This window comes from Protopterus annectens, chromosome 14.part0 (genome assembly GCF_019279795.1).
Source record: "Protopterus annectens isolate FY-2018-M chromosome 14.part0, PAN1.0, whole genome shotgun sequence".
Taxonomy (NCBI): domain Eukaryota; kingdom Metazoa; phylum Chordata; order Ceratodontiformes; family Protopteridae; genus Protopterus; species Protopterus annectens.
This window is the reverse complement of record NC_056748.1, coordinates 504351140-504377886: the sequence shown is the minus strand read 5'-3', so window position 1 is coordinate 504377886 and position 26747 is coordinate 504351140. Positions and strand designations below refer to the sequence as shown.

The following is a 26747-nucleotide window of genomic DNA, read 5'->3' as shown; positions in this document are numbered from 1 at the left end:
ACTGACTACCATTTCACATTACTTTCAACTGCATTAAATGGAGAATCGACTGTGTATGATGAGAATGGACAGTCCAATAAAGAAAATCTCATGGACATTGGTGTAAATCAGGATGTTGTATCAGTTAATTTCAATTCAACTGACAGTGGACTTTTAAATTTGAGTATACATGATATTATTGTCGACAATGTATATGAGACTAGTGACAGTAATAAGGATGTTAATGATTGTGATACAACTAACAGTGCTTATAAGGATAGTGAGAATGTTTTTAATATTTTCGATACTTACAGCATTGATGGTTTTAACATAAGTACCTTAAATTTTGAGGAAACTGTTGACATTGAGGCAAATACGAACATTACAGCACAGGAATGTTTAAGTGACCAGCAACAGGGCAAGGAATATAGAGTCAACACAGGGCTGAGTTACCCTGTCATAATTGTAAATTCAAATCAGGATTTTAAGGTGTACAATTATTCCAATGTCAAGTTAGGGGTTGAACACGCAAACTTTTTTTCAAAGGGATTTAACTTTGTTCCCTGTAAAAAAGGAAATTTGGTTAATTCCATAATAGATTTAAAATTGTTCACCAGGAAGGTTAATCTTCAAATTTTGTTTCAGGACAACAGTGTTAGTCAGGACATAGAAAGAAATACTTTTTTGAGTAAACCAAGTACGTACAATCCACCAATGAATGGAATGGTGGCCTTATTTGAAAAACTAAGTGAAAGGGACATCAGAAAATATTTTAAGACATACAAACATCAGGAACATATGAACATGACCCCTGACGAACAGGAATTGTTAAATAACATACAGGAAATGAAATCTATTCGCATCATGAAACCCGATAAGGGCAATGGTGTGGTGGTAGTGGAGAAAAGTGACTACATTTCTTACATGACCACCATGTTAATGGAAGATTCCTACATAGAGGTCAGTTTAAATGAGATCAATATTGCTTATAGAGACATTGACATGGGATTGCAAGATATGTTATTTCAAGGACAAATATCGGAAAAGGATTACAATTTTCTAAGTAATAATCATCCTTACATTAGTGGAATCTTTGGCATTCCAAAGATACACAAGGGACTTGACAACTTAAAATTTCGACAGATAGTGGACAGCAAAAGAAATAAAACCTGCTTTATAAGCCAATACTTAGATTACCATTTGCAGAAAGGAATAAAAAAATTTCCTTACATTTTGAAAGATTCGTGGGACTTTCTGAATAGGATGAAGGTTTACAAATATCAAAGTGACCATGTGTTTGTCACAGTAGACGTATGTAACCTTTTCACATCAATACCACATGATACTGGTTTGTTTTGGTTGGAAGAGAACATTTTTGAAACAGGAATGTATGAACAAGAACACATTAATTTAATGGTAAGATTAATGGAGACAGTTCTTAACAACAACTACATATATTATGAAGGAAATTATTTTAAGCAGGTCAAAGGCGTGGCAATGGGGGCAGCATGTGCCCCCATTTACGCCAACTACGTAATGGCTTATTGGGAAAATAATTTTATTTTCAACAGTGAATATTACACACATATAAAATCATATTGCCGTTTTTTGGATGACATTTGTTTCATATGGGAAGGTGATGATTGTGGATTAAAAAGATTTTTGGAATATATAAATAACACCATTTGGTTTCTAAATTTCACACATGAAATCAATTCTGAATCAATCACCTATCTGGATGTTAAGTTGACTTTAAACAAGAATGATGGGTTGTTAAAATCTAACATCTACAGAAAACCCACGTTTTCAAATTCCTATTTGCAATATAGTAGCTGGCACCCTGACCATCAGAAGAAAGCTATCATTAAAGGACAGATGGTCAGGGCGGCCCGAATGGTTAGTAATGATGGGGATTTTCAGGATGAATTGTCTTTTATGATGACCCTATTCATTAATAGAGGTTATCCTTTTGAATTATGTTCTGACGTATTCGAGGAAGTTACGCGAAAAAGATCATTAGGCGTATATAAGGCCATATTGAATACGGATGGTTTAACAAATGACGACATAGAAGTAATGAGGAATGAAAATCAAAATCAAGTTAAAACCAAACTGTTATATATTATAACTTATAACGACAACATTTATCAAATGCAAAATATTTTAAACAATAATTGGGAGACTTTCAGGTTAAATAATGACATGGCACGATTGTTCAAAGGTAAGATTCAATATGTGTATAGGAAGGATGCGTCCTTAAAAAACATATTTGAATACAGTGATAGAAATATTTTTACAAACAGGCCCAAAGGAAATTATAAATGTGGTAGATGTTCGACATGTCAACATATAATGATTACTGGGGACAAAATTACAGTAAATGGGACCCACATTAGTTTATTTGGGCATTACAATTGCTACACAACCAATGTGGTTTACTTGGCTTTATGTCAAAATTGCAAAGGATTTTATGTGGGCAAGACCAGCAGACACTTTAGGGACAGAATAAAAGAGCATCTGTTGGACATTAAACACCTTAGACCCACAAATGCCTTGGCAAGGCACAAAATAGACAATAGGGATCATGAATTTAAATTTTGTATAATTAATCAAGTCACGAATGACATACAAGGAAAAATAATTGACTTAGATTTAGATGTGAGTGAATTAAAATGGCAAATATGTTTAAATGCCTACAATTCACCTGGATTGAATGAATGTTGTAGTATCAAGCCCCTATTAAAATTTAAAAAATATTAAGGGGCGTTGACCTATATACTGTATAAATGAGGTTTATTCAAACATAATTTTATATTTTTCACTCATATACATTGTAATTATACACAAATTTATTAATTACTTTATACGTTTTTATACAAGTTATTCAACATAACTTGTCTTTAAATACTTAGCATTTACAAATGAAATATTTAATATTCATTTATTATTTAATATTTATTAAATATTCATTATATATTTATTACATATTTATTACACATACATATATACATTTATTGTTTATTGTTTATTATTGTTTTTTAACTATCAGTTTTTATTTTTAGTCATTAAATCAAATTTGGAACTACACAATCTACTAAGATTGCACTCATTACATACTATTTACATTTGTATATTATTCATACACATTGGGACAAACATTATACATACATATTCAATATATACAACAACTTCACCACATACATTGACAACATTAAGGTACGCACACAATTGGGTTCACATTTTTGTGAAGTCTTATACAGTTTAAGTTCCATCAAATAACTACAACAGCTCTTCTCTTTTTATATTTTTATATTTTCAATTTTTCGTTACATTTTACATTTTATTTTATTCTATTTTATGTTTGTTTTAATTTTTAAAAATGTACTTCAGAGTAATTCATTTAGCAATGTGACTACAAGCATACTTCACTAACATTTTATAAATGTATTACTATTTTTTAAAAATAGACCCTTTAACAAAGATATATTGTTTTATTGATTAATTGGTTTCACGGTGGATATTTAAGTGGCAAGAGAATGTAGTGTATTATTCTGAAGAAGTCTACGGACGAAACCTAGGTAGATCGTGTTGTTTGTATTTGTGGTGTATATCAGTGGAGCTGGTTACGGCGGTTCCTTATCTTGTGGAATTATACAATAAATTGTGGAATATTTGGAGGTCTTCTGACTTTAATTTCCAATTCAGTTTAGCTGAGGTTGGTTTGGCTGTGAGTGTTTCCTTGGAAGACTGGAACTCGCATCCAATACACTTGTTTTGGAGTATACATTTTGGTTCCTAATTTTGAGGCAATGTTACAACTGTCTCATGTACACGGACAACCCTCTCCTCCTCCAAACAGGTTCAAATATATGTGAGAGATGCAACTATTTAGCCAAACTGGAGGCTGAGCTCTCTCATCTCAAAACTGGTGTAACCAGTCAGGAGGAGAAGGTAACCTCACACAACACAATTCCAGTATCACATAGTCCCACCACATCAGCGAACGAAACACATAAATACACAAAAACATACTCGGAGGCTCTAAATAAAAATCTACCTAAGCAACAGAGACCTCCAAAGCAGACATCCAAGCAAACGCTACCTCAAAACAAAACACGCACAACACATAACCCACAAAGTCAGTGTGCCAAGCAGCCACAGCCCTTAAGGCTGAATAACACAAACACACCTGATACTCTTGTAATAGGTGACTCTATTATCAGACACACTGATGTCCCGCTCACCAGGCTGAATAAAGAGAAGGTCACGGTGAGCTGCCTGTTGGGTGCTAGGATCCGCGACATAATGCAAGCACTCAGGTCACTCCAAAGCAAATACAAATATGACTCAGTCATTGTACATGCTGGTGTGAATGACCTGAGACGTACCTCCCTGGACTACATGAAAAGAGACATAGAGGATCTCTCTGATCATGTAGCCCAGGCTGGTATGACCCTGACCTTGAGCAGCATCTTACCCTCACCTAGAATGATGCCACAGGACAAAGACAAAATGATCGATTTTAACAATTGGCTAAAATTTTGGTGTGATTCAAAGGGGATCCAGTGTCTGTCAGCCTGGGATGACATGCTCGACAAGCCACGTTGCTTCACTAGGGACGGCTTGCACGTGTCACCACTGGGCTTTTGGATATTGGCAAAGGCTCTTGCCACCCCCATAGTGCCTTTTTTAGGCAAGGCTCAAAAGTCAAACTCACCCCCATAGACAGCACAAGGAACAAGAAACTAAGGGTAATGCTGCTAAACGCCAGAAGTCTTAACCTCAAGATGCATGCCCTCGAAGCTCTCCTCAGTATGGAGAACATTGATATCTGTGCAGTGACAGAAACTTGGTTCAGGGCTCCAGAGAGCACCCCAGAACTACCAGGCTATACCTCATATCATGCTTTTCGGCCTCAAAACCCGGACCGAACCACAAAAGGAGGGGGAGTTTCCATATTTATCAAGGATATCCACACCTCCAGGTTAGTGGCATTGTACGAAGTATTGTAGACCATCCATGTGCAACTAACAGTGGGCAAGACTGCTTTTCAGTTTATAGCATCCTACAGACCACCCTCTCAAAGTCAGGAATCCCACTCTGCTTTCCTGAAAACATTGGAGAACATGAAGATCTCTCTGAACACCATTATATTGGGCTACTTCAACTACCCAAACCTTGACTGGGAGCACTACTCAAGCCCCAGCACCTTAGCCCAAAGGTTCCTGGAAATTATAAACTCAAATGCTATGCAACAACTAGTCACCACTCCCACAAGAGGGGACAACATACTAGACCTGATCATTACCAACATGGAGACTCTATGCTCCACACCAGAAGTATATCCCTCATTGGTAAGATCAGACCATAAATTAATTTCACTGGATGTCCACATCCCGACCCCACCCCCAGCCCAGAAAACCACAGTGAAAAACATCTCAAAAGCAAACTTTTCACTTCTCAAAACCGAAGTGGAATCCTTCAAGGCCCCAGGGCCAGTGGAAACTACGGCCCAAACTGCAGAATCCTATATAAATGCATTCTATGGACATCTCCAGGAATGCATGAATCATGCTATCCCAAACAAAACCAAGACCCAATCATCCAAAGGCAGGCGTCCAGTCTGGTGGACCCCTGCCATAAATAAACTGTACAACAGAAGGAGGAAGCTACTACATGATAGAGCAAAATCCCTAATAGGGAAGGCATCTCTGATCAGTACTAGCAAAAAATTACGATCCCTCATAAAATCCTCCAAGGCCAGCTTCGAGAGAAAAATTGCACAGGACACCAAAGACAATCATAAGGCTTTTTTCAGTTATGTTAGAAACCTGGGATGCAACTCCCAGACTTGTTCTGAGGTGATTCTAAATGACAAAAAATACACTGAACCCACAGACATCGCCAATATCCTGGCAGACAGGTTCAGTGCAAACTTCTCCACCCCCTCCCCCCGCCAAAAGAGCAAGTATCTATCCTGGCAGAGGGCTGCCTCCCAAACATCTCTGATGCTCAGGTGAAGGCTGCCCTCTCCAAAGCAAAAACACTGCTTCCATGGGACCAGATGGTGTCCCAGGTTGCATCCTACATGAACTCCAAGAGGAACTAATCCCTCAAATAAAACAGCTATACAATCTCAGCCTCACTACAGGATATGTGCCCACAGAATGGCGTACAGCAACAGTGGTCCCACTCCACAAAGGTGGAGCCTCTACGGACCCTGGAAACTATCGCCCCATAAGCCTGACTAGCTTAGTCTGCAAGGCTATGGAGAGGATCATCATGGAGCTCATAAACAAAGACATTGGGGACCTACAGACACTAGATCCTACCCAGTTCGGCTTTGTCAAGGGCAGATCCTGCCTTTTGAACCTGGTTGACTTCTTTGAAACAGTCACCAAAGTCATAGATGAAGGGAAGGTAGTCCACACAGCCTATCTGGACCTTGCAAAGGCATTTGACACAATACCCCACTCGGGCATCATAGATAAGCTATCCAGCTTAAATATAAACCCCTATGTCACAAGATGGGTCGCAAACTGGCTCAAAGACAGAACCCACAGAGTGAGAGTTGCTGGAGCCATGTCCGACTCGAAACCGGTCACAAGTGGCATCCCACAGGGTTCTGTCCTGGGACCACTCTTGTTCGGTATATACTTTTCTGAGGTACAGGCAAACGTGGGAGGACTATGGCTCACCAAGTTCGCAGACGACTGCAAACTGGGTGCCATAATCAACTCTCCAGCTGACACAAACATCCTTCAAAAAGGTCTCACAGAGACAGATAACTGGTGCTAGTGCCATGGTTTAAAGCTAAATGCCAAAAAATGTATAGTCATACCCTTTGGCAAAAACAATGTGCCCACAAATTACCACATAGGCAGAAACCCATTAAGTACATAGAAAGTTATTAGGGACCTGGGGACCCAAGTTGATAGCAATCTCTCCTTTGAAAACCACATTGCCAAAGTGGTTAGAAAGACCTTCTACATAGCCCACCTCATCACGAAGGGTTTCACATCTAGATCAAGAGAGGTAATCGTGCCCCTTTATTCATCCCTCATCAGGCCCATCATGGAATACAATGCCCCTTTTGGGATGTACCTTACCCGACACCTGCAGCAATTAGAAAGACCCCAAAAGTATCTCACCAAGAGGATCAAGGGTCTCAAACAGATGCCATATGCTGCTTGGTTAAAAAAACTCCAGCTGTACTCAGCTGCATACCGACTATTTCGAGGCGATCTATGCCTGACATACAAAGCTATGTCAAATCCAGAATTAATGGACATGCTCCACCTCAGTAAATCTAAATCCCTTAGAGCCACACGCTCGAGGGACTTGAAACTCAGCACAGAAATAAATAGAACTTGCTGGAGGGACAGGTTCATAACCCAAAGGCTCCCTTCGCTCTGGAATAGAATTCCAGTTCATGTGAGGCATAGCACCTCACTGAATCTCTTCAAGAAGAATCTCGATAGGTGGATGGGGGATCATAGGTTTGTCCCAGCGATTACTCCCGTGTCACTATTAGACAGAGGCACAGTAAACTAAACCTTAAAAAGGGCACAGTATACTCAAATCAAGGGGTGGCGTAAGCCATACAGAATCGGGCTAGGCTTATAATTGCCTCATGGGAGATAGCCTAGTATGAACCTATGAACCTAAGATTCATACTAATTTCAAGGCTATTTTAGTCTAATGACCATGTATGCCTTTCCAACATCTGCTGTCAGATTTTATCTCCTTTTTCAAGGAGGGAGAGGCTAGTTAGTCCTAGCATAAATTTGAGAACATCCATACAGTCATCCAGGTGAAGGCTGAATAAGTTTGGATTAATAGTAACTGCAAGTATTAAAGTTTTTGCGTGGTATGAGCAAAATGTAGCTTTAGAAATAACGCCACAGTTTTATGTGCCTGTTATGAAATTACTATGGTAAGGTAGAGACATGAAAGATTTATGTAAGAGACAGGGGCCTGGTGACTATAAAATTCTAATGTTTATGTTACAGAAAATAAATTTGTCAGATACTTTGTCCAAACGTCAGATGATTATATTAGGGATCTGGCATCTATTTGTTGTTCTGAGTATTTACTGAATTTTCTAGGAGATTTGAGGCAGATAACATTAAAGGATTAATGTGGACTATAGATACACAAAAGCCTATGGCAGTGTTTTGCATGATTCCTTATTTATATTGCTTCAAGAATTGAATTTAGGTAAACAATTTTGTTTCTGGGTTAAGGAAGTGCATTCTCTTTGCAATTTAAAACTTTTGGTATAAGGGAGGAATCAGAAGAGCTGAAAATTGAGACAGAAGGAAAATTATGGAACAGTTTAATAGGTTTAAGTGTCTGGGCGGAGAGGTTGAGGAGAAAGGAAGTTAGAATGAGGAGGCCATAGCTAGAATCAGAGGGACTGGAGCCAGTTGGAAAAGGGTAGTATCGGTCAGTAGAATGCCAAAGAAGCTGAAAAGTAAGGTGTACAAAACAATGATGTAAACAGTACTTCTGCATGGTATAGACGCCTGGCAGTGATGGCAGAGCATTTGAGGAAGCTAGAAGTGATGAAGTGTCTGAAATGTTTGGTAGTGTGCACACTGTGGGACAGACAGGGAAAAAAATCAGAGCAGAAACCAAAGTAGCTCCAGTTACAGAGAAAGTCGAAGCAGATTTTGGTGGTTCATGCATATGAACAGTAAAATAGAATTTGGGAAAGAAAATTTGGGAGGGACAGGAAGAAAGCAAGAGAAAAGCAAGACAACTAGCAAAGAAAATGATGGATTGTGAGGGAGGAGGAATGCTTCACTCAGGCATGACTCTCAAAGTAGGTAAAACAACTGCACTGAATGAAGACAGGTGGCAATAATCCATACAACATCCAAACCTCATGTAGATAAATGTGGGGAAAAGCTGTTAAATGGTTAACTTGGTTTCAGAGCTCTGATGAGTAAAGCAAACATGCCTTCTTAATGCGCACTTTATCAGGTTGCATATTTCTTAAAAGATCCAGAGTTGTAAATAAAAATGATCTCTTTTGCATATGTTACCATTTCTGTCTATATTGCCTTATACAAACAATTTGCTGCTGCTATATATACAAAGTTTTCTGAGTGTATGCTGCGTGTAGTACACCAAATAAATCATTTTGAGCTGCAATTAATACTTTGAGTAAAGCTTTGAGGTGACAAGAAATTTTAAAAGATATTGAAATTTCTGTGATGTTGATTTCCTTCTTGGAAGTCATATTGGGGCTAAGACAATAGCTTAAACCCAGTGGTTACAGAAAATAGATAATGCATATAATCATCAGGAAATTGAAAGATTTTGAATTTCCTTATAATGAAGATGTTCGTACTTAAAACTTACATCAGAAGTTTAGATTTTTTTTTTTTTCTTTCCCCACACATTTGGAGATGTAATTTATGAGCACGGTTTCTCTTAAATTTGGGGAAACAGACTGAATCCAGTAACATTAGGAATTTTATATAAATATAGTATAAATGGGGGAATAAATATGATCCAGCCATGTTATTTTTACATAATCTTTTCTCCAGTGTTGCCTTGAGCAGAAATTATGATTAAAGAAAGAAATTTATTGTTGCTGTTCAGCTTAAGTTTTCCTTGCATCTTTTCAGCACACCTTTCTTGACCAAGACAGTACAGGTATAACCATTTAGGAAATAACTCAGATAAGCCAAGGTCCAAGAAGCCATAGGGGGATAGATGCTCTGGGATGCATTTTAGAGCATTTTCCCAACCTTTTAATCCAATGGTATCCTAAACAAAAAAACATGAGTAAGACAAGAATTTCAGTCTTTTTTTTTCTTTCAAGGGAGATGTAAGTTGTGCCTAAGGCTTAACATTCAAAGATGACAAAAAAGTAGCTCACAGCAAACTAACAAACCATTTGTTGCCTGAATACAGAAGTCCAATATGGGAATACAGCCTGCTTCCCTAACCCCCCTAAAAAAGACAATCACTGCCTATGCACCCCTCTGGTGTTAGACTGGTATGAACGCAGATGTTCAAATTGCCACAGTAATGTGTTTCAAGTGAGTGCTGATATACATATACGATGCCTCCTTACTCCTCAACCCTTACCATCAAAGGCAGCTACCTGTATACATGCCTAATGTGAAACGAAAATAATAAAGATTACAGTAATGTATTCTAGTCTGTTGCTCCTAGACAATGCACTGCCCCTACACAAGCTATAGTAACCTTCTTTGTACACCTCTGAGGTCTGTAATGAAAATTAAAGTAGTAACCACAACCCCCCCCCCCAATAACCTACAACAGCTTTTTGTACACACACATCTGAGCAGGGCTGGTTTTAGAATGGGTGCAGCTGAGAGCAGAGGGCATTATCCTAACAGGGTCAGCCCTGTTCAGGTTAAAGAGTGTAATTAGAAAATTGATACATTTTTGTTTTCATTTTCTTCAACCTGCAACAGCTTTTGTAATATTTATTTTTAAAAAACACACACAAAAGCCATAGCAATACTAGTTTTGCACTTATTTCAGCAAATAGCAGTACATTGTGCAGCACTGGTACTGCCACACCAGATCAGTGACTGTCTAGCGGTTGCCATCGTCAAACAGCAACAGGGCTAATTCACTTTTATTTACCTCAGTGGGGAGTAATGTACACCTGTAACTGTCTCTGGTTTCACAGACCTTCCCTGATTTTGCTCATAATTTTGCTCTGTCCTTCATAAAAGTTTGATTTGCTAATAAATCATTTAGGAATACAGACAGTCAGTAATTCCAGGCATAGGTTTATAGGTTCTTAGATTAGTACTAGGCTAACTGCCCTTTTGGGCCATTTGAAGCCTAGCCAGTAACCTCATGTGAGAATCAAACCCTGCACCTTGTATCTTTAAGGTAAACACCCTTAACCATTATGTCATCCTCCCACCCCAGAGGTTTATGCTTCTTATTGTCCAAAAAATGCATGCTGATGCAAAGGGTGTTATTTTGTTAACTTTTTTAAGTGCCTTATAGTAATATTTAAAATGTGTTCCTGAGTTTGAGCCTTTATTCTGCTATATTTTTTTGATATTGTGCTGAATTTCTCAGAAAAGAAGTTGATAGTTGTAGTATCTGGTGTTCTACCATTATTTATAAAACTCCCTGAAAGAAAAAAAAAAACTTCCCTGAAGATCGAAAGGATTAGCTGTTCTTAAAATAGAAGGTTTGCACTCACATTAGTCACTCCGGCCTGCTGATCTCTCTGGTGCTTTCCTTGCTTATGTTCATTATCAGCTTTATCCTAACAGGGTCATACCACAGCCCCGTTCAGGTTAAAGAGCATAATCAGGAAATTAATAATTTTTCCTAAACATCAGCTGCTTTTGTGAATCTCCCACACAGTCAAGGATGATTAAGGGGCCCTCTTGCAGGCCCAGGTATTGCAGGTACCTAAAGCTGGCTATGTTGTTGGTTTTAGTGGAGAGAATGTCCACCAAGCAGGGTTTAACTATGCCAGTGGTAATATATTTAATGGAATTGTGAAGCATGTTACTTGCTAAAATACTGTTACTATAACCACAAATATCTTTCAATTTTAAAGGAGATATAAATAAGAGTTATTACCCAGCTGGTTTATAAAGTATACAAGATTGCTGTACTAGCCTTTGTTAGTTTGATAGATGTTGCAAAATATCAAGATAAGATAAATTGCTGGGGTTTGTATTTTTTTCTAACACTTTTATTGAATTATCATGTGACCGGGCAAATTTAAATTCATATAAAAGTAATCAAATTATATTAACATAAACAAGCATTATACTTCACATATATTGCTATATATCATATAACCAAGCAATATTACATAAATTATTCATTTTCTGCCTTTTTTTAAACAAGACACATCTTTATTAAACCATCACTTACTACATAGGCAATCATACAATTATATGAGTCTGCATTTTGATCAGCCAATATAAATCAAGAAACCAATTTTACCAAAGCCCCTTCTGAGGTACTTCAGATTACTGTTTGTTGACTGTAAACCTACAGAGTTCCTGACAAAAGCAAAGCCCAAGTACAAATAACTTGACTTCTTCTAAGTGAAATTTCAAACCAGGTACCTCAGCCTTGCACATTTAATTCTTTTAATGGATTCTGTGCTGTATTTATGCTAGCATGTTGCTGCCTGCAGAGGCACGACTAAGCTACAGTGTTTATATTATTATAGAGCTACATGCTTCTTAACAACATGATCATAACTAAATCTCATTCTGCATCACTCACGCAACAGCCATTAGTTAATACATAATTGTAGATGGTTACTACTACCCTGGGTCTAACTGAGTCCAACAACCTAGAGATGAAAACATGCTAACGCTCGGGCATTACTCCAAGTCTTCTAATTTTTTTTGGTATAGCAATGAGTAAGACCAGATTCATCTGTAAAGTGTTTTTTCTTATGGAATCAAAGATTTTGCGTGCCATAAAACACAGGCAAACGGCTATAAAATATTATGGAAGAGCAATAGAATTAGGAATATGATAACTAAAATTAAATGGCAAAAGCTTAAATTTGCATAATTTTTGTAAAAGTCCTTGAGCAGTAGGCCACCAGAGTTGAGCACAACCATCTAGTTTTTAAAATGCTTTATTTATGTTCTAAGTAAATAGCATTTCATCTTCAGATCAATCTAGTGTTTATCCTTCTACTGAGCAATGCTGACAGAGTGTGACTAAAGCGGTTATATCTATGAAATTATCTTTTCTCTCATTCCGCACTTAATTTCATATTCTGTGCCACTGAAGTAGAATTCTAGTCTTCAGTATGATTGTGAGATAAAACACAGCAGACATTAATCCCACAGCTAACCTCATTCAATTACAGCCTGCCGAGAACAATTTAAGCAGCATTAAGTGATGGAAAAACGCAAGACGCACAAATGCAGTTTCTCTGTCACATTGCCAGCTGAAAGAATTACATTTTCCTATAGTTTCTGACAGAGGTCTGATTTATTTGTTTCACTACTTAAGACAAAGAGATCTTGAAGCAACTAGTATCATAGTAATGAACTAAAGTTCCCTAGGCAGACTGTCTCAATTTGGATCGTGACGTATATTGTTACAATTCAGTTTTAGGCCCACTAGCAAAAATTCCGCTATGGGGAGAGATTTCCCTTCAAACATATCTAAAGTTAAATATGTTTATTTATTTTATTTATTTATTTCAGTTTGATTACCGGGGAAGTCCACTGGGCCAAGAAGTGCCCATTTTCAGTGGAGGCCCGGGGAGAAAAGCTCCACAAGCAATACAATGAAACATGGTTACATAAAGTTAATGGTATAATACAAGAATAAGATTCAAGCAGTCAGGAAATACATTTACATAAAATGTGCAAGAAGAGCAAACATAATGAAGCAATACAGTGCAGAGTAAATGTAAAAAAATACATAGATGTGCCCAAAAAAAACTCTGTTTTTTTTTTTTTTTTTTTTTTTTTTGCAGAGGAAGAGATCCCTGGAAATTATATCTGGTGAGAGCAGGAACATTTCCATTTGGATGACAGGTATTTGAGAAGTAGGGTCTTGAAGGATTCGGAGTTAAGTATAGTCCTAAGAGAAGGAGGGAGAGAGTTCCATTTTTTACCTAGAGAGAAGGAGAGTAGAAGTTGGCCGGCAGGACGTTTAGGTTTGTGGATGGAGATAAGGTTTTGGTGTTCAGATCTCAGAGATCTGTTTGGAGTGTATGGTGGAAGGATGTTTATTAAGGCAGGGCATGAGTCTGGGTAAAATATTAGTTTGTGAGCAGTGGTTAGTTGGAGGTAGTCCAGGTGGTTGGGAAGTTCAAGCCAATTTAGAGATCTAAGGGTAAGGCAGTGGTGAGTTGAGGTTTTGGATTTGGTTGCGAATTTAGAGATCTTATTATAGCAAGTTTCAAGTTTTGAGATGTTGGAAATAGACAGATTGCTGAAACCGCAGGCTCCATAGAGAAGAGAGGGTAGAAGATATGTAATTGCCAGGGTGTGCCTAGAGGAGTTGGAAAGAAATTGGTTGTTTCTGTAGAGCATACCTAACTTTTGGTGGGTTTTCTTTATGTTTTGTTGGATGTGGAGATCGAATTTTAGGTGTTCGTCTATGGTAATGCCGAGTAGTTTAGCAGAAGGCACTACTTCTATAGCAGTGTTGGTTTGGCTGAGGACTTTGAAGGAATCTTTGTCAGAGAATGAGGAATGTCTGGAAGGGGTAAAAATAAGAATTTTGGATTTATTAGAGTTGAGGGAGAGGTGATTTTGGTGCATCCAGTTCTCTGTGGTGGAAAAGGCTATTTGTGTTTTAGTCTGGAGTTCAGAAAAGTTAGAGGCAGCACAAACTAAGGTGGAGTCGTCAGCATATTGGATGACTGTGGTGTCAGGTATGACAGAGTGTAGATTATTTATAAAGATGTTGAAGAGCATGGGTCCGAGGATGGGCCGCTGGGGAACACGCGTTGGTGTGGGCAAGAAGGAAGAGGTAGAGTTCATCCATCTGACAGCTTGAGATCTTTCAGATAGGTAGCTGGAGAACCAGGAAAGAGTATGTGGGGAGAGATTAAGGTTGGCGAGATGAAAGAGTAGGTGTGTATGGGAGATGGTGTCAAAGGCTTTGGATAGATCTAGTAGTACTGTGGATACAAGGAGTCCAGAGTCTCGGGCTCGGTTGACTGTTTCAAGGCAGTAATGGTGCTATGGCCGGGGCGGAAGCCATGTTGGGTGGGAGTAAGAAGGTGATTCTGAGTTAGGAAAGGTAATAGCTGGTGGTGGACACATTTTTCTAGAACTTTAGATATTGGAGAGAGTAGGGCTATGGGGCGGAAATTAGAGATAGTGGTGTTTTTGCCTCCTTTGTGGAGAGGTAGGATGTAGGCTGAACCCCAGAGTTTGGGTACGTATGAGTCATTTAAGGATCTGTTTATCAGGATACTAATAGGGAGAGCAATACCTTCAGCTGCACATTTGAGGAAGGAGGAGGGTATGTTGTCAGGGGCATTTGAGCATGGTTTAAGATTAGATAAGAGCCTTTTTATGAAGCTGGTTGAAACTGGTTTGAACTGGAAATTCAAGAGACATTTATTAAGGTTATTGGGAGTTGAGGAGAGGATGTTAGGAGGATTATTGTTTGGGAATGTTTTGGTTAGATTAGCTATGGATTCTGTGAAGAAGGTGTTGAAGTGAGAACTCAATTCCTCGTCAGTTAAACTTGGGTCTGGGCAGGGATTATTTTTGGACCCTGGGTGTAGAAGGGAGTTAACTGATTTCCAAAATTGTTTTGGGTTCTTATTTTTGTTAGACTGCAGTTTACTATAGTAATTTTTTTTGTCTAAAGTGATTAGTTTTTTTACTTGGTTGCGAAGTTGGGTGTATTGGAGGAAGGAAGAAGACAGTTTGGTTTTTTGATAGTGCTTCCAGGCTTTGTCTCTGTGATGCATGATTTGTTTAGTCTCTTTTGTCAGCCAAGGAGCAGAGTTAGTTTTGATTCGTTTGTTTCTTAGAGGGCTAAGCAATTTAGGGTGTCTAGGAAAATAGAGTTGAAATGTTCTACAGCATTGTCTAAGGGGAGAGTATTAAGGGTTTGCCAATTGATTAGTTTAAAGGTGTTTGAGAAAATTGTAGGGTTAAAGTTGCTGAGATTTCGAGTTTGAATGTACTGGTGATGAAATTGGGTGGAATTAGCTGACCGGTGAGTGAAGGCAGGGAGATGGTCACTAAAAGTATCGGGGATGGTGCCTGAGAGAATTATTTTGTTGGGATGAGAAACTAGAATCCAGTCCAGGATGGATCCAGGAGGATGGATTTTGTTAGGACGAGTTGTTGAATGGATTACTTGGGTGAAGTTGTACAGGTTAATGGATAGAGAAGGGGAAGGTGAGTTGATTTTATTCCAGTCTATATTTACGTCGCCAAGAATGTAGGTTTCATATTTTATTTCGGTTGAGGCCCAGTGAAGAATATTTTCAAGGGTAGAGATGTTGTCACCTGGGGAGATATATAGGGAGATGTTAAAGTGGAAGACTCATTTTAAAGAACATATATTTCAGAAAAGAGATTGGAGAAGTCTGGATACATCCACATGCCTCAATGTACCAAAATGGGAGGAACAGAATGTTTCATATTTGATTATTATATATCATGGGCTCCTGGAATAAAAATAATGTAGAAAGATACTTTTTTAACATACGCTTTGAAAACAACTAAGGACCATTTTGTTAAGTATGCTGTAGTCATTTTAAGATTTTTCAGAGGGATAAAAACTGAAGTGCTATACTACAAGATGCATTTAACTACCATATAATGATTCCCAGTAAAACCTTCCATGTTCTGCAGTACTGTGCTGTAAGAATTAGCTACACAGAGTAGAATCATGCTGGGAACATAGATACCCATTGATGTTACAGAGGCAAATAATTATAAGGAGAATTTGACTTGTGCTAGAGTTGTCAAATTCAGGATCCTGTGATACTTTAAAAGTAAAATGTCATGAGCATTCAGAAGCCATGTAGTTGAAACATTTGATGTCCTTTTGAAGTCATTTGCATATATCCCATGAGCTTCTGTTACAAGAGGTTTAAGGTATCACACAGTAAAAACTCTTATCATGGCTAGTTTATTCTTGTGCATTTTACTAATTAGTTTGTCTGTGTGACTTTTTTACTTTTGGCTTAGTTGTTGACTGGGATATTTTGCTGACATATTAATGGTTATAGACATTAGCTGGGTTTAAAGACTCCTATGTTTCTAGAGTGTAGGCAAATAGTCTGCTTATGCTGTGCTGTTGAGGTCATAGCATACCCCTTAACTGTACAGATTTTCACAGAATGTCCAGATTTTTGCCCCATAGTTTGGGTCTATTTTCATAAAATTGTGGTTTTCTGGCAAATTATTGGCAAGTCACTGAAGACTGAAAGACAGCAGATGGTGCAGTGGTGCAGCTTGTAGCATTGTCACCTCATAGCAAGAGGTTCTCCAGTTCGATTCTTGGCTGGTGTTCCTTCTGTGTGGAGTCTGCATGTCCTCCCTGCATTTGTGTGGGCACCCTCTGGGTGCTCTGGTTTCCTCCCACATTACAAAGACATGCATCTGGAGTGTTTCTCCCTGGGCAGCCACTGAAAATTGGCTTCATTTTAACTTGGACTTTCTGGTTAACAAATGTTAAATAAATAAATAAAATAATGACAGACACTTGACTTTTTGTCTTCATTACCCTTCAGAAAATTCATGCTTAAATAAAACTTGTTATTCTATCAACTTTCTAAGTTTGTAAGAGCAACATTTAAAATTGTCCCTATTTAGGGCCTTTGACCCCCATCATTTATGACTTTATCCAGATTTCTTGATGTAAGAGGTTGAGAGGTATGGTTATACAAAGGTCAAAACATGACTGTCCACAGCTAGTGGCCTTTGGCTTTGTTAGCCTGAATCCGTCCATAAAGACTTAAAAAGCAAAAAGTCATGGACATTCAGAAGCTATGTAGCTGAAACACTTAATGTCCTTAAGGAGTCATTTGCATAAATCCCATGGGCCTCTATTACAAGAGATTTATGATATCACACAGTGAAAACTCTAGCTTGGCTAGGATTTTCTTGTGTTTTTTTCTCCAAAAGTAGTTTCTTTCACTTTCCATCACAGTAAACACCAGCTCTGTACACAATAACTGACATTCACTGGTGCCCTGACAGGCTGTGTTTGAAAGTAGCTGATCATTGTAACAGTAACCAACACTGCGATGTCTCTAAGTAAATTTCCAGCATTGAATTGTCACAGTGACCAACACTGCCATGTCTCTTAAAAACTTTCAAGCACTGAATTGTCACAGTGACCAACACTGCCATGTCTCACAGTAACTTTCCAACACTGAATTGTCACAGTGACCAACACTGCCATGTCTCTCGGTAACTTTCCAGCACTGAATTGTCACAGTGACCAATACTGCCATGTCTCTCGGTAACTTTCCAGCACTGAATTGTCACAGTGACCAACACTGCCATGTCTCACAGTAACTTTCCAGCAATGAATTGTCACAGTGACCAACACTGCCATATCTAACTTTCTAGCACCAACACTGGCATGTCTCACAGTAACTTTCCAGCATTGAATTGTCACAGTGACCAACACTGCCATGTCTCATAGTAACTTTTCAGCATTGAATTGTCACAGTGACCAACACTGCCATGTCTCACAGTAAGTTTCCAGCACTGAATTGTCACAGTGACCAACACTGCCATGTCTCTCAGTAACTTTCGAGCATTGAATTGTCACAGTGACCAACACTGCCATGTCTCTCATTAACTTTCTAGCACTGAATTGTCACAGTGATCAACACTGCCCTGTCTCACAGTAACTTTCCAGAATTGAATTGTCACAGTGACCAACACTGCCATGTCTCACAGTATCTTTCCAGCATTGAATTGTCACAATGCCCAACACTGCCATGTCTCTTAGTAACGTTCTAGCATTGAATTGTTACAGTGATCAACACTGCCATGTCTCACACTAACTTTCCAACACTGAATTGTCACAGTGACAAACACTGCCATGTCTCACAGTAACTTTCCAGAATTTAATTGTCACAGTGATCAACACTTCCATGTCTCACAGTAACTTTCCAGCATTGAATTTTCAGAGTGACCAACACTGCCATGTCTCACAGTAACATTCCAGCACTTAAGTGTCAGTGACCAACACTGCCATGTCTCATACTAACTTTCCAGCATTGAATTGTCACAGTGACCAACACTGCCATCTTTCTTAATACCTTTCCAGTACTGAATTGTCACAGTGACCAACACTGCCATGTCTCTCAGTAACTTTCCAGCACTAAATTGTCACAGTGACCAACACTGCCATGTCTCACAGTAACTTTTCAGCATTGAATTGTCACAGTGACCAAAACTGCCATGTCTCACACTAACTTTCCAGCACTGAATTGTCAATGTGACCAACACTGCCATGTCTCACAGTAGCTTTCCAAAATTGAATTGTCGCAGTGATTAACACTGCCATGTCTCACAGTAACTTTCCAGCACTGAATTGTCACAATGACCAACACTGCCATGTCTCTCAGTAACTTTCTAGCACTGAATTGTCACAATGACCAACACTGTCATGTCTCACAGTAACTTTCCAGCATTGAATTGTCACAGTGGTCAACACTGCCATGTCTCACAGTAACTTTCCAGCACTGAATTGTCATAGTGACCAACACTGCCATGTCTCACGGTAACTTTCCAGCATTAAATTGTCACAGTGACCAACACTGCCATGTCTCACAGGAGCTTTCCAAAATTGAATTGTCGCAGTGATCAACACTGCCATGTCTCACAGTAACTTTCCAGCACTGAATTGTCACAATGACCAACACTGCCATGTCTCTCAGTAACTTTCTAGCACTGAATTGTCACAATGACCAACACTGTCATGTCTCACAGTAACTTTCCAGCATTGAATTGTCACAGTGGCCAACACTGCCATGTCTCTCAGTAACTTTCCAGCATTCAATTATCACAGTGACCAGCACTGCCATGTCTCTCAGTGACTTTCCAGCACTGAATTGTCACAGTGACCAATACTGCCATGTCTCACAGTAAATTTCCTGCATTGAATTGTCACAGTGACCAACACTGCCATGTCTCTTAATAACTTTCCAGCATTGAATTGTCACAGTGACCAATACTGCCATGTCTCACAGTAACTTTCCAGCACTGAATTGTCACAGTGACCAACACTGCCATGTCTCACAGTAACTTTCCAGCACTGAATTGTCACAGTGACCAACACTGCCATGTCTCACAGTAACTTTCCAGCACTGAATTGTCACAGTGACCAACACTGCCATGTCTCTTAATAACTTTCCAGCACTGAATTGTTACAGTGACCAACACTGCCATGCCTCTCAGTAACTTTCCAGAATTGAATTGTCACAGTGATCAACACTGCCATGTCTCACAGTAACTTTCCAGCATTGAATTGTCTCAGTGACCAACACTGCTATGTCTCTTAATAACTTTCCAGCACTAAATTGTCACAGTGACCAACACTGCCATGTCTCACAGTAACTTTCCAGCATTGAATTGTCACAGTGACCACAACTGCCGTGTCTCACAATAACATTCCAGCACTGAATTGTCACAGTGACCAAGACTGCCATGTCTCACAGCAACTTTCCAGAATTGAATTGTCACAGTGATCGACACTGCCATGTCTCACAGTCAATTTCCAGCATTGAATTGTCACAGTGACCAACACTGCCATGTCTCACAGTAACTTTTCAGAAGTGAATTGTCACAGTGACCAACACTGCCATATCACACAGTAACTTTCCAGCAGTGAACTGTCACAGTGACCAACACTGCCATGTCTCACAGTAACTTTCCAGCACTGAATTGTCACAGTGACCAACACTGTCATGTCTCACAGTAACTTTCCAGCACTGAATTGTCACAGTGACCAACACTGCCATGTCTCACAGTAACTTTCCACCATTGAATTGTCACAGTGACCAGCACTGCCATGTCTCTTAATAACTTTCCAGCATTGAATTGTCACAGTGACCAACAGTGCCATGTCTCACAGTAACTAGCCAGCACTGAAATGTCACAGTGACCAACACTGCCATGTCTCACAGTAACCTTACAGCATTGAACTGTCAGACTGACCAACACTGCATGTCTCTCAGTAACTTTCCAGCACTGAATTGTCACAGTGACCAACCCTGCTATGTCTCACAATAACTTTCCAGCATTTAATTGTCATAGTGACCAACACTGCCATGTCTCACAGTAACTTTTCAGCATTGAATTGTCACAGTGACCAACACTGCCATGTCTCACAGTAACTTTCCAGCACTGAATTGTCACAGTGACCAACACTGCCATGTCTCACAGTAACTTTCCAGCACTGAATTGTCACAGTGATCAATACTGCCATGTCTCACAGTAAATTTCCAGCACTGAATTGTCACAGTGACCAACACTGCCATGTCTCTTAATAATGCTCCAGCACTGAATTGTCACAGTGACCAACACTGCCATGTCTCACAGTGACTTTCCAGCTTTGAATTGTCACAGTGACCAACACTGCCATGTCTCACAGTAACTTTCCAGCACTGAATTGTCACAGTGACCAACACTGCCATGTCTCTTAATAACTCTCCAGCACTGAATTGTCACAGTGACTAACACTGTCATGTCTCACATTAACCTTCCAGCACTGAATTGTCACAGTGATCAACACTGCCCTGTCTCAGATTAACATTCCAGCATTTAATTGTCACAGTGACCAACACTGCCATGTCTCACAGTATCTTTCCAGCATTGAATTGTCACAATGCCCAACACTGCCATGTCTCACAGTAACTTTCCAGCACTGAATTGTCACAATGACCAACACTGTCATGTCTCACAGTAACTTTCCAGCATTGAATTGTCACAGTGGTCAACACTGCCATGTCTCACAGTAACTTTCCAGCACTGAATTGTCATAGTGACCAACACTGCCATGTCTCACGGTAACTTTCCAGCATTAAATTGTCACAGTGACCAACACTGTCATGTCTCACAGTAACTTTCCAGCACTGAATTGTCACAGTGACCAACACTGCCATGTCTCTCAGTAACTTTCCAGCATTCAATTATCACAGTGACCAGCACTGCCATGTCTCTCAGTGACGTTCCAGCACTGAATTCTCACAGTGACCAACACTGTCATGTCTCACAGTAAATTTCCAGCATTGAATTGTCACAGTGACCGACACTGCCATGTCTCTTAATAACTTTCCAGCATTGAACTGTCACAGTGACCAATACTGCCATGTCTCACAGTAACTTTCCAGCACTGAATTGTCACAGTGACCAACACTGCCATGTCTCACAGTAACTTTCCAGCACTGAATTGTCACAGTGACCAACACTGCCATGTCTCACAGTAACTTTCCAGCACTGAATTGTCACAGTGACCAACACTGCCATGTCTCTTAATAACTTTCCAGCACTGAATTGTTACAGTGACCAACACTGCCATGCCTCTCAGTAACTTTCCAGAATTGAATTGTCACAGTGATCAACACTGCCATGTCTCACAGTAACTTTCCAGCATTGAATTGTCTCAGTGACCAACACTGCTATGTCTCTTAATAACTTTCCAGCACTAAATTGTCACAGTGACCAACACTGCCATGTCTCACAGTAACTTTCCAGCATTGAATTGTCACAGTGACCACAACTGCCGTGTCTCACAATAACATTCCAGCACTGAATTGTCACAGTGACCAACACTGCCATGTCTCACAGTAACTTTCCAGAATTGAATTGTCACAGTGATCAACACTGCCATGTCTCACAGTCACTTTCCAGCATTGAATTGTCACAGTGACCAACACTGCCATGTCTCACAGTAACTTTTCAGAACTGAATTGTCACAGTGACCAACACTGCCATATCTCACAGTAACTTTCCAGCAGTGAACTGTCACAGTGACCAACACTGCCATGTCTCACAGTAACTTTCCAGCACTGAATTGTCACAGTGACCAACACTGCCATGTCTCACAGTAACTTTCCAGCACTGAATTGTCACAGTGACCAACACTGCCATGTCTCACAGTAACTTTCCACCATTGAATTGTCGCAGTGACCAGCACTGCCATGTCTCTTAATAACTTTCCAGCATTGAATTGTCACAGTGACCAACAGTGCCATGTCTCACAGTAACTATCCAGCACTGAAATGTCACAGTGACCAACACTGCCATGTCTCACAGTAACCTTACAGCATTGAACTGTCAGAGTGACCAACACTGCATGTCTCTCAGTAACTTTCCAGCACTTAATTGTCACAGTGACCAACCCTGCCATGTCTCACAGTAACTTTCCAGCATTTAATTGTCATAGTGACCAACGCTGCCATGTCTCACAGTAACTTTCCAGCATTGAATTGTCACAGTGACCAACACTGCCATGTCTCACAGTAACTTTCCAGCACTGAATTGTCACTGTGACCAACACTGCCATGTCTCACAGTAAATTTCCAGCATTGAATTGTCACAGTGACCAACACTGCCATGTCTCACAGTAACTTTCCAGCACTGAATTGTCACAGTGATCAACACTGCCATGTCTCACAGTAAATTTCCAGCACTGAACTGTCACAGTGACCAACACTGCCATGTCTCTTAATAACTCTCCAGCACTGAATTGTCACAGTGACCAACACTGCCATGTCTCACAGTGACTTTCCAGCTTTGAATTGTCACAGTGAAACACTGCCATGTCTCACAGTAACTTTCCAGCACTGAATTGTCACAGTGACCAACACTGCCATGTCTCTTAATAACTCTCCAGCACTGAATTGTCACAGTGACTTACACTGCCATGTCTCACATTAACCTTCCAGCACTGAATTGTCACAGTGATCAACACTGCCCTGTCTCAGATTAACTTTCCAGCATTTAATTGTCACAGTGGCCAACACTGCCATGTCTCACAGTATCTTTCCAGCATTGAATTGTCACAATGCCCAACACTGCCATGTCTCTTAGTAACGTTCTAGCATTGAATTGCCACAGTGACCAACACTGCCATGTCTCACAGTAACTTCCAGCATTGAATTGTCACAGTGACCAACACTGCCATGTCGCACAGTAACTTTCCAGCATTGAATTGTCACAATGCCCAACACTGCCATGTCTCACAGTAACTTTCCAGCATTGAATTGTCACAGTGACCAACACTGCCATGTCTCACAGTAACATTCCATCATTGAATTGTCACAGTGACCAACACTGCTATGTCTCACATTAACTTTCCAGCATTGAATTGTCACAGTGACCAACACTGCCATGTCTCACAGTATCTTTCCAGCATTGAATTGTCACAATGCCCATCACTGCCATGTCTCACAGTAACTTTCCAGCACTGAATTGTCACAGTGACCAGCACTGCCATGTCTCTTAATAACTTTCCAGTATTTGTTTCTGATTCGCTGACCTATTGTATGAATATTTCCTATATTTTTGATTAAATGGGTTTACTCTACCTCATAGTCAAATGCTTTACCTTTTTTCTCCCAAGTATGTTCACTGTATATACCCAGTACTTGTTATTGTCCTATTTTGTTGACTGCATACTATAATATTACTAACAGTCTTTTGACTGTTTGTTTTTTTACAATGTTTATTTTATGTGAAGCTTTTTTATACATTCCTCTATTGAAAATGATTGTGTTGCATCCCAGTCAAATTTTCTAAACCAAAGATCATCAGCTCTGCAGATCATCTTATTCCCTTTGAATAGCAGGCTGCCCTTAGACAGAATCTTCTTTAGTTTCTTGCAGATTTGTTCAGAAGGAACATGGCTTTTATTTATCTTATGACCCTTTAGTTTACATTTTAAAGAACTGGGGTACAGGACAATTATTTTCGTTTTTTCATGTGTGACACAGAGATCAAAGGTCATGTGGCTTGGAAACTGTAGCAGCAGTACACAGAATAAAATAGACAGTGTAGATGTTCAAGGCAGCAAAATGAAGGCATGAGGTTGTATGTCTGTTATTTGTGAAGTATTTGTAAAGTAGAATCTTGAATACTTATTAAGCAAACTAAAGCTATAAAACTACATGAATGACATCCAATAGAAGTAGGATAAAACAAATCCAGTATCTTACATGTATAACCTCTGTATTAACAGCACTGGTTGATTTGAATATTGGCCTTAATCCTCTCCATTGAATAGTTTGTCTGGAAAATACACAACAGGGATTAATTTTATTGTATAGTTAAGTGATAGTTATGACTTGTTGACCTTCAAGGTACATTTTGCTTCTAATGCTTATTTTTTAAATGCTGTTTCAGATGATAAAGCAAAACTGATTCGAACATCTTTATTTAATTATCCTTGTGACGCAGGCAAACTTACATTTATATAAAGTAATTAATCCATATTAACAAGTTCATATTTACAAACATAATGGGATATATCAATATATGTGATGTATAAGCTAAGCAGCATTACATAAAATTATTCAGTTCCTGCCTTCCCTTAAACCTCATTCCTCCTTCAAAACATTTTCTGCATATATTGTTTCCACAATTTCCATTTTTTCTAAGTAGTTTACTCCTACCCTTTTCTAAAGATCACACTTCCTCTTCTTTTATTTCTGTTATAATATTCACTACTTGAAGTATAGTTGTTTTAGATTTTGATTTCCATTTTCTAGTAATTGCATTTTTGGCAGTTACCAGAAGTAAACTTAACAAGGCCTTGCTATGTTTAGACAATTCAGATCCTGTATCCCAGCTCAAAAAAATATTTTCTTAGTGACTTTCATTTGCTCACCCAGTATTCCTGACAAAATACTCTGTAGGAAATTGTTAAGGTCTTCCGACTCATTACACTCCCAAAACATATGTGCCCAGTTACATCTTTCTTCCTCATCACACCTCCAACATATGCCATATGACTGAGGAAAAATTATTTGGAGACTGCTTGTGGTATAAAAGTATCTGTGCAAACACTTCCAGAGAAAAAATCCTAATTATACCATGACCCCCCCAAAACGTGCACGCTGATTGGCCAGCATGCCCGTTGTAAATCGAGTTATACTAAGGGAAAAAGGTCCGGTCGCCCAGACTTTTTTCCCTTAGTATAACTCGGTTTTTTAAAACACTGTCTCGCTATGTTAAATGGGTTTAACATAGCGAGACAGCTTTAAAATAAGCAACGGAGAAAGCAAGACATCTCCGTTGCTTATTTTAAAACTGTCTCGCTATGTTAAACTCATTTAACATAGCGAAACACTAAAAAAAAAGCAACGGAGATCTTGCGTTCTCCGTTGCTTTTCCACAACTCTGATGTACTGTGCAGGCGCAGTACATCAGAACTGCCGCGGATGCCAGACATCTGCGGAAGGGCAGTAAACAGGCATTATACTATGCCATTATTTAAGAAAAGTAATAGTTTCTTTTTTTAAATAATGTCATGGTATAATCAATAAACGCCTGGGTGTGGTAATGCTAAATTACCCATGGTTGGCTTTGTTTGGTCCCTCGGACCAAACCACACCAACCGTGGGTAAATTTAGCATTACCCACACCCAGGCGTGGGTTATTGCTATAATCTTCTAGACTTAGTTGCATATTTGGGGGCCATACATATGTCCTCCCATTGTTATTTTGTGAATTGCATATCTACTCTCTCTTTCCATATGAGTTTATAGCTGTATTGCAAGGTGCATGCTGAGTAATTTTGCAAAGACTTCTGTGCCAGTATGGTCTACATACAGCCTCAAGATGACTTTGCATGGAAAATGTAAATATGTGGCCATAATGAATATATGTTATTGATGGATGTGTTGCATTTCTGGATACTGACAGCAAAAGTGTAAGAAAAAATGACCTCATAAATCATAAGAATCATTTACTGCTATCCATAATGTGACTTATCATAGTTAAAGGCAGTTTCTCTTACATAAAAATTGACATTCATTTCATCTGAATGAATGAGGTACTTCAAAGCCATTTTTTGTGTGTTTCCTTAAGGAGGGTATGTTGCTTCATCCACGAATGGTATGATGTTTCATCCACGAATGGTATGATGTTTCATCCACGAATGGTATGATGCTTCATTCATGAATGGTATGATGCTTCATCCACAAACAGTATGATGCTTCATCCATGAATGGTATGATGCTTCATCCACAAACAGTATGATGCTTCATCCATGTTCTCTAACTTTACATTAGAGTACTGGATTAGTGTAGCACCATGGAATTA

General features: G+C 39.2%; 1 protein-coding gene across 2 annotated transcripts in view; it reads left to right on the top strand.

Annotated features, from left to right (window-relative positions):
• KCNIP2 (potassium voltage-gated channel interacting protein 2) overlaps window positions 1–26747 on the top strand; it is a 664190-nt gene that overhangs the window by 378145 nt on the left and 259298 nt on the right. The window lies entirely within an intron of this gene.